The sequence below is a fragment of the Scyliorhinus canicula genome, chromosome 12, assembly GCF_902713615.1.
Source record: "Scyliorhinus canicula chromosome 12, sScyCan1.1, whole genome shotgun sequence".
Classification (NCBI taxonomy): Eukaryota; Metazoa; Chordata; class Chondrichthyes; order Carcharhiniformes; family Scyliorhinidae; genus Scyliorhinus; species Scyliorhinus canicula.
Window position 1 is genome coordinate 31,036,865 of NC_052157.1, and position 14,114 is coordinate 31,050,978.

Sequence of the window (14,114 nt, forward strand, 5' to 3'; positions counted from 1 at the left end):
TGGATGGATCTCAGGCGGTCCAATTGCGCGTTGGCGCACGTGCCGTGGGAGAGTGCATCTGGGGACTCGTTGAGCTTCCCCGGGCGATATTTAATATCGTACGTATAGGTGGAGAGCTCTATCCTCCACCTCAGAATTTTGTCATTCTTTATTTTGCCCCGTTGTGCGTTATCGAATATAAAGGCGACCGACCGTTGGTCGGTGACGAGGGTGAACCTCCTACCGGCTAGGTAGTGCCTCCAGTGCCGTTTCCACTAAGGCTTGTGCCTCCTTCTCGACTGAAGAGTGCCGGATTTCCGAGGCGTTGAGGGTTCGGGAGAAGAACGCTACTGGTCTGCCCGCCTGGTTGAGGGTAGCAGCCAGGGCGACGTCTGATGCGTTGCTTTCTACTTGGAAGGGGATGGCTTCGTCCACCGCGTGCATGGCGGCCTTGATGATGGCGGCCTTGATACGGCTGAAAGCCGACTGGGCCTCAGCCGTCAGGGGAAAAACCGTGTTCTTAATGAGTGGTCGGGCTTTGTCCGCATATCTGGGAACCTTGAGGCTACGGGGGAGGGGGAGTTCCTTAAGGGGACGCATGCGGTCGGGGTCTGGGCCTAGGACCCCATTGTCCACGACGTAGCCGAGGATGGCTAGCCGGGTTGTGTGAAACACACATTTCTCTTTGTTGTACATGAGGTTGAGGGCCCGGGCAGTCTGGAGGAACTTCCTCAGGTTTGCGTCGTGGTCCTGCTGGTCATGGCCGCAGATGGTGACGTTGTCCCAAGTACGGGAAGGTTGCCCATAAGCCGTACTGGTCCACCATTTGATCCATCGCCCTCTGGAAAACAGAGACTCCGTTTGTGACACCAAAGGTGACCCTGAGGAAGTAAAACAGCCGACCGGCTGCTTCAAATGCCGTGTAGGGGCGGTCCTCTGGGCGGATAGGGAGTTGATGATAGGCCGATTTTAGGTCGACCGTGGAGAATACCCGATACTGGGCGATGTGAGTCACCATTTCCGCTATGCGGGGAAGTGGATAAGCACCGCGTTGCGTAAAGCGGTTTATGGTCTGGCTATTATCCACTACCATTCGTTGCTTTTTCCCGGAGCAGACTACCAATACTTGAGCCCTCCAAGGGCTGTTGCTGGCCTCTATGACCACCTCTTTTAGTAGCCGCTGAACCTCTGACTTGATAAAAGTCATGTCTTGGGCACTGTACCGCCGACTCCTGGTGGCGACGGGCTTACAGTCGGGAGTGAGGTTTGCGAATGGGGGGGTGGCGCAACTTTGAGTGTCGCCAGGCTGCATACTGTGAGTGGGGGCAGGGGTCCACCGAACTTCAGTATCAGGCTCTGGTGGCTGCACTGAAAGTCCAGACCGAGCAGCAGGGGGGCGCAGAGTTGAGGAAAGATGTAAAGTTTAAAATGGGTGTATTCAGAGAACATAGAACAGTACAGCACAGAACAGGCCCTTCGGCCCTCGATGTTGTGCCGAGCAATGATCACCCTACTCAAACCCACATATCCACCCTATACCCGTAACCCAACAACCCCCCCCTTAACCTTACTTTTTAGGACACTACGGGCAATTTAGCATGGCCAATCCACCTAACCCGCACATCTTTGGACTGTGGGAGGAAACCAGAGCACCCAGAGGAAACCCACGCACACACGGGGAGGACGTGCAGACTCCGCACAGACAGAGTCTGTGCCTTGAATTGCGAGGTCAGCGACACAATACCCCGTGATTTGAACCAAATGGGACCCTGAGGCGAGGGCGATAGTTTGGGAGGCGGGGTGGGTGCGCAGGGAGCAGCGCCTTACCGTGTCTGGATGGATAAAGCTCTCCGTACTCCTGGAGTCGAATAGACAGGGAGTGTCGTGGCCGTTGATTCGCACCCGCATCATTGAGTTTCGCAGGTGTTTCGGCCGCGATTGATCGAGTGTGATCGCTCCTAGTTGCGCGTCGTCAGAGTCGAACTCACAAAATGGCCGCCCGGAGTCACAAGGTGGTCGCCGCCGCCGGTCGAACGTGTCGGGTTTCGAAGATGGCCGCCGCCAAGATGGCCGCTCCCATGACTCGCACGAGGTTGATGACGCGTCCGAAGTGGGCGTGCCCGGCCGCAGTGCGGCCGCGTTGCAGGGTCTGTAAGACCGGGATCTTGATTTCTGGGCCTGGTGAGGGTTTCGTTTGTGGCCTTTGGGCCCAGCCAGGCAGACTTTAGCAAAGTGCCCTTTCTTCCCACAGTCATTGCAGATCGCGGAGCGGGCCGGGCAACGCTGACGTGGGTGCTGGCCTTGCCCACAGAAATAGCATGGGGAACCCCCGGAGTGAGCGGATCACCGCGCGGCACAGGCCTGTAGCGTGGCCGAGTCTGGAGGGGATCGAGAGGGGTTCGCAAGGTCCGCGGAGTACGTATGGAGGTTACGGTGGGCCGTTTTGAGAGAAGAGGCGAGCGTTACCGTGCCCTGGAGATCCTTTGCCCCGTCTTCTAGGAGCCGCTGCCGGATGTACGAGGACCTGATACCGGACACAAGGGCGTCGCGAATATGCAAGTTCCTGTGGTCTTCTGCCGTCACTGCTTTGTGGTTGCAGTTCCTCGCGAGCGCAGTGAGTCTTTCCACGAACTCGTCCAGCGTTTCCCTGGAACGCTGGCTGCAGGTTGAGAGCAAATGTCTGGCGTGTACCTCGTTAGTAGGTTTTATGAAGCGTTTCTTCAGTATTTCGACCGCTGCATCATAGATCGTAGCGTTCTTGATCACGGCGGAGAGTCGGTGGCCCACCCGGCCATGTAGTAAACGCAGCTTGCGAGTGCTGTCGACATCAGTCGTTGAGGAGTCCAGGTAGTCCTCGAAACACCGGAGCCAATATTTTAACATTTCCGGGGTTTCCGGCGACCTGGCGTCCGGGTTGAGTTTCTCCGGTTTTAGAGCGCTGTCCATCTTGATGTGTCTGTAGATTAAATTGAGGCACTCTCAATTACGACGCGAGAGCGAATGTCGGTAATCAAAAGGCTTTAATCTACAGAGAACGGAACAGCATCCGAGAGAAGTGTGCTCACCACATGAAGCCTTATCCTATATACCGTTTCCTGGGGGCGTAGCCAGAGGCGGAGTCCCCCAGGGTTCAAAGCATCGTAAAGGGGCAAGGTATTAAAGGTCAGGTACCGTTTACAGCAGTTATCAATACTGTTCATCACAGGATCCCTGGGGGTTTTCCCTATTTAGGGGTCGCGGGGGGGGGGGGGGGGGGAAGGGAGAGATCACCCCCGTATCTGAGGGAAGGAGGGAGGAGAGATTATCCCTGTATCTGAGGCAAGGGGGGAGGAGAGATCACCCCCTTATCTGAGGGAAGGGGGGACACCCAGAAAGTGCGGGGGGGGGGGGGGGGGGGGGGGGGGGGGTGGCAGCCACATTCTTTACTATCCGGCTGCCTGCTCAGAATGACGGTGCAATAGTGGGTGGGAATCCCTAGCAATCCTTGCCATGCATCAATTTGCATGGCGTTGGATATTGAATTGCTTAATGACCTGGGAGCAGCAACACAACTCCAGCGGTAGAACATAGGGTGGGATTCTCCGCTTGCCGACCAAATCGGGGGCACCACCCATTTTTGGATGCTCTGCCCCTTCCAAAATGGCATCATTGGGTAGTATGCTGCACACCGTTGGGACAGCCTCAGGACGTTACCTGAAGGTCTGCCCCCGATGTGCCAAGTTCCCGACGGCACGGGACACATGTGCCATCAGTTTTCCGGAACTTCGCAGCCGCGGACTGTGTCCAGCGCCCCCACAGTGGGTGGGGGGGGGGGGGGGGGGAGCTGTGTTGCTTGCCGGGGAGGCTTCGGCAAGGGTGAGGGGGACTGGTGGGGGGTGGTCCAGGGTGGAACTATCTGGCAGGTCAGTTCCGTGCATGGCCGCGCCATGTTGTACGGTGCGACTGCTGCAGGTTGCTGCCGTGAACATGCGCGGCCATGAACCCGGCATTTTTGGGCTGGGAACCAGGAGTTCTACCCAGCACCGCTGCTAGCCCCTCACCGGTCCCAGAATCGGTGAGGGTTCGGTGCCGATTTTGGCGTCGTAAAATGCCACAGTTCCCACACCAGTGTCGGCACTTAGCCGCAGAATCAGAGAAGCCACCCCTTAGCCTCTCAAATGGAGAATCTCATCCAGAATTAAGATATAAAAAAGGATACCTCCGTTTGCAAATATCTCTTCTCAGTCCCCAGTATTTATGTTTTAAAAGGAGCCAATGTAACCTGGCTTTCTTGAGTTAAAGAAAGTAGGTGTTTAATTGCTATTAAATGCGAGAACAAAATGATTAAGTGCATGTATATACATGGATTAGAAATGAAAATTGAATCCAAAAGTAATTAAAAAATAAAAAATGATTCAGTCTTTGACTTGCCCATGAGGGGTCGATGAGAGAATGTTGGGATCTGTGATTCCAGTAACACTGACTTCAGCAGATGAATAATTTATTTCGCGATTCAAGTGTTTTGCAGTTTGGCTGTGAAGTTACCCTGGGAAGGATTCTCCGGGACGCTCGGCCGGAGAATCAACGTTGGGGCCAAAATAGAGGGCGGCGCTGCTTATACGATGCTCCACCCCCTCCAAAGCAGCGTACTCTAGGAGTATGCCGCAAGCCGTATCGATGTTACCTGAGGCCCCCCCCTCCCACCACCGGATGCTCCGCCCCCGACGCTGTGTGTCTCTCAGCTATTATTTGTCGGGAACTCGGTGTGGTGACTGTGGACTCAGTCCAGTGCTGCCACAGTTGGGGGAGAGCCGATCCGCAGGCAGGGGGGGACTTTGGCAGGGGTTGGGGGCACTGTTGGGGGGGTGGTCCTGGCATCGCGAGCCTGGCCAAAGGGCGAGCACTATTTTGCAAGCCAGGTCCGCGCTAAACCGGCGCCAAGTTGCACGGCGCGGCCGCTGCAGGCGGCAATTCTCCAGCCATATCGGCAGCTAGAGCCGGGCGCTCTATGCTGCCTGATTGCTAGCCTCCCACCAAATGGAGGATCGGTGCCATTTTTCGCTGAATTTTCAGTTGTAAAACGATGTTCCCATGCTGGCATCAGGACATAGCCTGAAAATCGGAGAATTCAGCCCCCGTTTTCTTTTAATACGTGACTTGGCATGCTTCAGCAATCAGAGAGAGAGGGAGTTAGGTACAAAATTTATTTTGCGTTGTTCTGCTGCTGTCTTTCTTCTTTGTGTCACACCCTGACACACCCAGCTCGAGTTGACACTGACCAAGTTTTGCAGCTGTTTTTTATCCCAGTTTTTTTATATTCCTGGAAGTGTAAAATCCACAAACTGGTCTGGGGGTACTGTTCACTGGATATCATTCCTGCTGAGATAGTAATTGTGGTGAATGTAATATATATGCTAATTCACACTGTCTTTGTAAGCGCAGTAGCGCTATCCTACCACTAGGGGGAGTAACGCTGGGAGCACTCAGGAACTTGTACTGGGCTCCACCCTTGGCTCCGCCCACGACGACTCCCCCTAGTGCAGCTGTATAAATAAACGTGTCCAGAGTCGGCCTGGGTCACTACGAGTTCATCGACAGGTGATAGGCTGGCTCTGAAGTAAGTCGATTAAAACCTAGATTCACATCGGAAACACGTGTCTGGTGAATTGATGGTTCCATCGGTAATCAGCTCCCATTATCTCCACGTGAGATGGCAGTTGGTTGCTGGATGGCTTTTGTGCATTTGCTGTCACTGGTCTGAAAACAGGGTGTGGTTCCATTGACTCTTTCTTAGTGTAACCCAACAGCAATTCAGCCTGTGGCTGAATTTACATCCGTGGCCATTTTTGGCTTGCTAACATGCGTGTCTTTCACCCCCTGCAGACAATGGCTATCAGAATCCAACCAGGAATGGTGGTCTTCATTCTGGTCGCTGCGGTCCTGGCGGGGGAGGGCGAGGGTGCATTGAGGCTCTACAAACAGGAGCTGCTCGAGAAGGGCCCTGTAGCAGCAGAACCTGCCCCAGAGGAATAGGAGGCAGCCAGCGAGGATGGAGAGCTGGCTGCCCAACAGGCCTCGGAGGAGGTGGGAATGAGGCGCCGCATCAGGCCTCCTGTGTACCGGCAGCGCCTGTCACTAGAGGACCTGCCGGACCGAGCGTGCTGCCATTTGGCAGGGGACAATGTGACATATCTGCCAGATCATGGCGCATCTGGCAGCGTGGGGGGTATACCTGCCCCCGGTGGCCGTCGAGGTGATGCTCGCCCTTAACATTCATCCCACGGGGTCCTTCCAGGCGCTGATTGGGGACCATTAGGGATCTCACAGACCTTTGTGTACAGGTGCATCCTCGCCGCCACGTAGGCCCTATATGCCTGCTGGGCACAATATATCAAATTCAATGTGGACTGACCCCACCAGGATGCCCGGACAGTGGGGTTCGCCATCATTGCCGGGATGCCCTAGGTCCAGAGACAGGATGCCTGTCGCCCTACGAGCACCAGCCCATGACGGGTCGGTCTTCACAAACCAAAAGAGATAGCATTCCATGAACGGCAGGTAGTGTGTGACCATCAGCTGCATATCATGCATGCCTGATCCTGATATGCGGCAGTGTGTACGACGCCTTCATCCTGGCACACCCGACGGTTCCTGACCTCTTCGCGGTGTACCCCAGTGACAGGGGTTAAGCGCTGCAGCCTTGGCTGATGATGCCCATCCGGAGGTGTTATGGGCCATGGTTTGAAAACTCCAAAGTATATCATGGAGTTCACCTAACCTATAACTGTTTATTGATTTTGGTTACAATAAGAACAAGAGTCTATCTTTCAGGCATTATTCAACAGAGTTCTTAGGTGCTTTTAATAAAAAAAACAAGCTTTATTCTACAAATTTAGTTAACATTTGTATAAACACACACAGTAAGAATTTTTATCAATTACAAACATAAAGACCCCACACAGCTACAGTAATTTATGTATAACCCTTAATGAATTCTCCCATAACTGTTCCAATTCAATAACAAAATCCAAGTAAAACCAGAAATCCCTTTTTAAAGGTGTGACCCAGTACACGGCATTCTTACTGGTATAAGACTTATTAGTGATACTCTGTTCCCCTTTTCAAACAGCAGGTTTGAATTCCTTCCAGAAAGCAATTATCTCTTTTAAGTTGTCAAGAAGTCTGGAAATAGCTTTTAAAATTAAAACAGAGAAACACTTGTTTCAACCTGTGCAGTTCAAAACCAGTCCAAACTCAAAGCGAAAGTAAAACCCAGAGCCACAGCCCAGCTCCACCCACACAATGACATAATTGAAGCCATGTGATAAGACAAAAACATTTCATAAAATGCATTTCTCACATGTCAGAGGCCACAAACAAATGCGTAGACTCACTACAATGACACCAAAGCTGCAACCAGGGGCATGAACGAGCAGTGTTCAACATCCTGAAGATGCGGTTCAGGTGCCTGGACCGATCTGGAGGGGCCCTCCAGTATAGCGCTAGAAGGATCGCTCACATCCTGGTGGCCTTCTGCGTGGCTGCAAAGTGCTTGAGGAGGAGGATAAACGCCAGGCCTCGTGGAGAAGGGCAAGGATGGGCAGGACACCGGGCCCGGGCAGGCACAAGAGGCCGCACAACTGTTGCACCTGGGCTGGCGCACACAGGACAGTCTAATCACCTCCAGGTTCACAGACTAGGGAGCCTGCCGGCTTCCCCTCCCATGAACACCCTCCCTGCACCTACTCCCCCCCCCCCCCTCGCAACCTCCTCCGTGATTCCTACCTGCCTTACTACAGGGAGCGGGCCCTGAGTTGGCAGTAACAGCGGGTTTGGTCCATGGGATGGATGACGTTGACAACTCGCTCTATGATGAGCTCTGGTGCTCCACACCGTTTTTACAAAGTCTGCCACCTGCCCACGGTAGCACTTTCCCCGGTCCACCTGAGCGTTCCCTGCGTGCAAGTTGCCCATTCTGTCACATGGTTCCAGGAAAGCCCTATCTTTAGCCCAAGATTTCAGTCCATAATCAGAACTTGGCATCACACTCTGTCAAATTGTTTCTATTGATGGGCAGCACGGTGGCACAGTGGAGACCAATAAAGTTTTAAAGTAGACAAAGTTGAGATCAAAGATGCTTACTAAATGAAGAAACCCACAAGATTCCATGGATTCTGAACAAACAAAAATTAAACTTTACCACACAAGGTTAGAAGGACAAAACAATATCCAATACCTTTCTTATACTCTAACATCCACAATAAGTATGGGGTACATGTGAATTAACAAGCCAACTGTAGTTGACCATGCTACACTACACAATAACTGCAACCAAAACAGATTCCATGGATTTTGCAATAGCCCACTGGCACATCTGTATTATGGAGTCAACCAATCTCACAAAACTGTATCCTTCGCACAAGGGTTTCCAATCTTCACCTTCAAAGAGCACGCCTTGGAATTCTCTCCAAAAGTCATAGATAGGTTGGGGTTATTTTCCTTGGAACAAAGAAGGCTGAGGTGATTAAGGTGTACAAAATTATAAGGGGAAGAGTTAGAGTGGGCAGGATAAAATTGTTTCCCTTGGTTGAAAATTCTAGAACCAGGGGTCATAGATTCAAGACAAGAGGCAGAAGGTGTGGAGGGGACATGAGCAAGATTTTTTTTTTTACACAGAGGGCAGTGGGAGTCTAGAATTCACGGTTTGAGTTGGTGGTGGAGACAGAGACCCTAAACTCTTTTAAAAAGTGCCTGGACCTGCACCGTAAGTTCTCTGAGCTACAGCGCTATGGACTGAATGCAGGACGATGGTATTAGAAGGGGCACCTGAGTGTCCTAGGCTGGCATGGACAAGATAGGCCTCCTTCTGTGCTGTAACTTTTCTATGATTCTAACTTGGATGGCTTTAATGGCAGCTCACCTCACGGTTTCAATCTCGCCAATATTCCATTCCCCTGCGCTCCCGTGTGCATGCAAGCATCAACTTTCAAGCATGAATTCAGCTCTTCAGTTATGCCATGCAGAACACCACTGCTCCAAAGGGTTATCTTTGCTCCAAAGGGATACCTTTGCCTCGTCAGCCCAAAGGTTGGAATCGCCAAACTATGGCGGCCTTCTTGGATCTTCAGGGCTTCCCCTGAGCCCTCTTCAATAACCAGGGCTTCTCCTAAGACCACCTCCCTTAAAATCTGCTCCCCGCAGCCCATTTTCTAATTGGAGCCTCTTTCACTGCTTTTTTTAAACTTAACTGGGACCTGTTTCTGTCCTCTGTCTCTGTTCCTTACCTGGGACTTCCTTGTGGAATCTCTCCCTGTCCCCTTTCCTTGACCCTCTTGACTCTGGTGCTCCACACCTGGCCAGCTAAACCACATTTCTGCACCCTTCTTTTTTTTCTTCCAGGCGAAGGCACATAGTGCTTGCCCTGGGTCTGAAGGATGTTAATATGCCAAAATGTGCACGTTTCCTGGTCCCAGCCTGTGCATGCACAGGAGGTATAGAGACAGTCAGGATTTGGGAGTTCCTGACCTCCGTTCCTGACAAGCAGGTAAGTATGAGTGGAGTAAGTCTGATTACCAAACTGAAAATCTATGGAGCAATAGTCCTGCCTACTCTGCTCTTTGCACGCAAGAAGCTTGACCATTTTCACTTGTGTTGCCTTCAGATACTTCTTTTTTTTAAAAATATAATTCTTATTGGAATTTTTTACAGAAAATATAAAACATAACGACAAACAATGAAATGCAACAAAATAACCCATAATATCTGTAACACCCCCAGACCGTATCGACGCATGTATCACATCCCCCCACCCCCCCAACCCCAATGAACAACAAAAGAACTTTAAAATAAATTAAAATTAAATAAACAAACATAGTCATTGTCTGCCCCCCCCCCTTTCCCCTCCCCCTCCCCCCCCCCCCCCCCCGGGTTGCTGCTGCTACTGTCCCTGTACCCTATCTATCGTTGAGCCAGAAAGTCGAGAAAAGGTTGCCACCGCCTAAGGTCAAGTAAGCACCGTAGCAATATGAAGGCACCGTTGTCCAGAATGTGGCTAAAGCAAAGACAGCAGAAAACCAGAAAAAAACAGTCTTGATAATAGCACAAAATCGCATTCCATAAAATACGCAAATATTCAAACATGAAACATTCAGAACTTATGTTGCACATAAAGGATTGATAGTTGACCATTGAATCAAATGTATTTGATTCTCACCCAAACCAATTAGGACGGCGTAGAGGTGTAGACAGAAGGCTTCAGACTGATAAAATTCTCCTTAAACAATGATGGTCCACACAGCCATCTTTATTCCGGGATAATTCTATACTTTGATCTAACTTTTCATATTTTCACTTTTCTACTCTAACTCTTGAAGTAAATGCAAGCTGTTTTGCCGTAAGCAATAAACCATTTCTGTATTATGTTGAAAGTTAAATTGTTTATAAGTTACTTCTCTTTATGTCCTTTGCTAGCCGGACTTTATTGAGAATAGATTTAAGTTTCTCTCAATAGCTCTGGGTCACTGTCCGTGTGGAGTTTGCACATTCTCCCCGTGTTTGCGTGGGTTTCACCCCCACAACCCAAAGATGTGCAAAGTAGATGGATTGAACATGCTAAATTACCCCTTAATTAGAAAAAATGAATTGGGTACTCTAAATTAAAAAAAAACATTTCTCTCAATTGTAATCAAGTAGAGGCAATAAAAGCTTCTTATTTGCATCCGAAACGTTTAACTCAAATTTCTACTGAGTTTTAGTGTTGCGAGACTTCACTAGATCCGCATGGTAGATCTCTTCAAACTCCCACTGCGGCCGTCAGACCCCCACCCAATGGCCCAACTTACCAATCGGGGGTCCCTCCCCCCACCACACCCCACCTCACCACCTCATGTGCAGGGCACCCCTGGTGCCTGATCCCCAGCCCAGGCAACCTGACACATGGGCACCTTGGCACTGCCAGCCTGGCATCCTGACAGCACCCATGCCAGCTGGAAGTGCCACTGGGCATCCTGGCAGTGCCAAGTTGGCAGGCACAAGGTGTCTGGGTACCACCCTGCCCAGAGGCCAACCACCTGGGGGCCTTCATCGCCTGGGTGCCATACCGCCTGTCCACATTTGTGGAGGCCAGTGCTAAATGGTACCACAGCGGGTTCTCTGAGGAGCTGGAAGAACATTTAAAGTGACCCAGACAAAGTTCAGGTACCTGGGGATCCAAGTGGCTATACCTGGAAGAAGCTCCTGCAAAGATGGGATTCACTCCCTCCTTTGCTAGCTGGAAGGGTACAGATGATTAAAATGAACGTACTGCCAAGGTTCCTCTTCATATTCAGATCACTCCCGATCTTCATCCCCAAATTCTTCACAAACCCCAGGAGCCCAATGGTAATGGCAACACTAAGGACATGGAACCAATTCAGGTGCCATTTCAAACTTGGCGAGATGTCCATAGAGTCTCCTTTCTGCAAAAACCATAGGCTCACACCGGCGAGGATAGACTCCACATTTCGGACAGGGAGGGAGGACAGAGGGGCACTGAGAGTGAAGGACATGTACATGGACAATAGACTGGCGACCCTGGGGGAAATCTTGGAGAGGATCCAACTCCCGATAAGGAATGAGATCAGGTACCTGCATCTGTGTGACTTTCTCCGCAAGGAGTTCCAACTCCTCCTGCGCCGGACTAAGCCTGATGCAGCTCAAGGTGGTGCACAGAGCGCACCTTACTAAAATACGCATGGGCAAATTCTTCCCTGAGGTGGGGGGTAAGTGTGAGCAGTGTCCGGGTGGGCCCAGCCAATGACACCTACATGTTCTGGTCCTGCCTCAGACTCTGAGTGTTCTGGGTGGCCTTTTTTGAGGCCATGTCCAGGGTGGTGGGGGTTGAGATGGAGCCGTGCCCATCTGTGCTTGTCTTTGGGGTGTCAGAGCATCCAGAGCTCTGGACAGGGAAGGGGCAGATGCCCTGGTCTTTGCCTCACTGATTGCCAGGCGGAGACTTCTGCTAGGCTGGAAGTCGACAGTGCCACCCAGGGCCTCAGAGTGGCTCTCAGACTTGGCCGAATTCCTGCAACTAGAAAAGATAAAATTCTCGATAAAAGATGTGAGGAGAGATTCCACGGCACGTGGAAGAAGTTCATAAACATTCTTTACAGACCTGTTTTCATCCAGAAACAAAGGGGGTGCCGGTGGGGTGGGGTGGGGTGGGGAGCTTAGTGAAATACAGATGGTGTAATTAATGGGAGGAGCCAGGTCTGTCTGTAGTTTTGCAGTCTGATCTAGGATTTTAAGCTAAACAGCAATTTTGCCAAATACTGTTAGATTTAGCAGAAGTGTGCCTGATCTGCTCTTGAAAGGCTCTCTCCAAAGTTCTGCATAGGTAAGCAAGTAAACGGTTTTGTTAAAGTGGCATTTAAACTGTATTGGGTTGCTTAATTGAAATTAGTGGCAAGTGTAGCAAGTCTTTCTTTTATTTAAGAACTGTTCAGCTGTTAATTGTAAAGTTATTTCTTTGATATTAATATGGTTAATTCTGTGTTTAAATTAAAGTTTGTTTCAATTATGCCATCTGTAATTATCATAGAAGATACCTATTACTCAGAATCATCACACCTGGGGTGGAGTATCCTCTTCTCAGTTTTACAAATTGAAAAATCATTTGGGGTTATTGTCTGGTAATCTAATGAAAGTTGGGGCCTGGCCCAGCATCCTAACAAATGGAACCCTATGAAACTGCAGATGATACACGGTAGCATAGTGGTTAGCACAATTGCTTCAAAGCTCCATGGTCCCAGGTTCAATTCCCGGCTTGGGTCACTGTCTGTGCGGAGTTTGCACGTTCTCCCCGTGTGTGTGTGTGGGTTTCCTCCGGGTGCTCCGGTTTCCTCCCACAGTCCAAAGATGTGCAGGTTAGGTGAATTGGCCATGCTAAATTGCCCTTAGTGTCCAAAATTGCCCTTAGTGTTGGATGGGGTTACTGGGTTATGGGGGTAGGATGGAGATGTGGGCCTGGGTAGGGTGCTCTTTCAAAACAAAAGAGCCGGTGCAGACTCGATGGGCCAAATGGCCTCCTTCTGCACTGTAAGTTCTATGATCATTACCTTTGCCTCAAGGGACAAATAAGGAAGAAAAAAGGCATCTTTATTGAATGCTTCCTGAAAATCAAAATATACTACATCACTAGTTCCCCTTTCTCTATCCTCAACAATGTCTCAACAGATTTGTTAAACATAACCAGGCCAGATTTATGAAAGGGATACTATGTTCCAAATACAATTATATTGGGGTGGTCAGAGAAGAGACAAAACAAACCATGTCTAGCCTTGTAATTCCAGAGGGCTCAATCCAATGTTTCTTGTCATCTCTGATGGAGAATGAGTGCATCCACAATAAGCAGAAAACATAGTTTTTGCTACTAGCTGCTGGAAGATGAACTGCATTCCCTTATTGTCATGGAATATAGCATTTCCCACAACAAACAATTTGCCAAAGCATCAGTAGATTATGCCGCAAATAGAATTAACGTTTGGCCTCCACAAGGAGCAGGAGAAATACCAAATAATCGCTCTTTGAGACTCGTACTTAAACCTTCATTCTCCTATCCCATTCAGGTACAAAGTCCCAACCATGGCTAGGCAATGACTTAAACCACTGTGAATGCATTACTGCAGGCTGGACCTATACATCCCTGTTTCCTTACCTAATTAGCAGGGACCAGGCACAATTAAACTTCCTTAATCTGCAATCCGCAATGTTCCATGGGGGCAGGGCACAAACTAAATGCATGCATGTAATCTCGCTCCATAAACACATGGTTTCAAAATGGCTTCAAAAATCATGAAACAATTTTGAACTATAAGCAGAATGCCCATACAGTAGGAAGATACTACATGCAATTGTTTTAACTACTCATCAGCAAATGTATGGATGCCTGCATGCCAAAGAAAGCAATACGTTTGTTCCCCAACCGCTCAATCGCCTTCAACACCATAATCTCAGCCAAGCTCATGTCAAAGCTCCAAAACCTAGGATTTGGCTCCTCTGCACTCTGCAACTGGATCTTTGACTTTCTCATCCACAGACGACAATCAGTAAGAATAAACAACAATACCTCCCCACAATAGTCCTCAATACTGGGGCCCCGCAAGGCTGCATACTTAGCC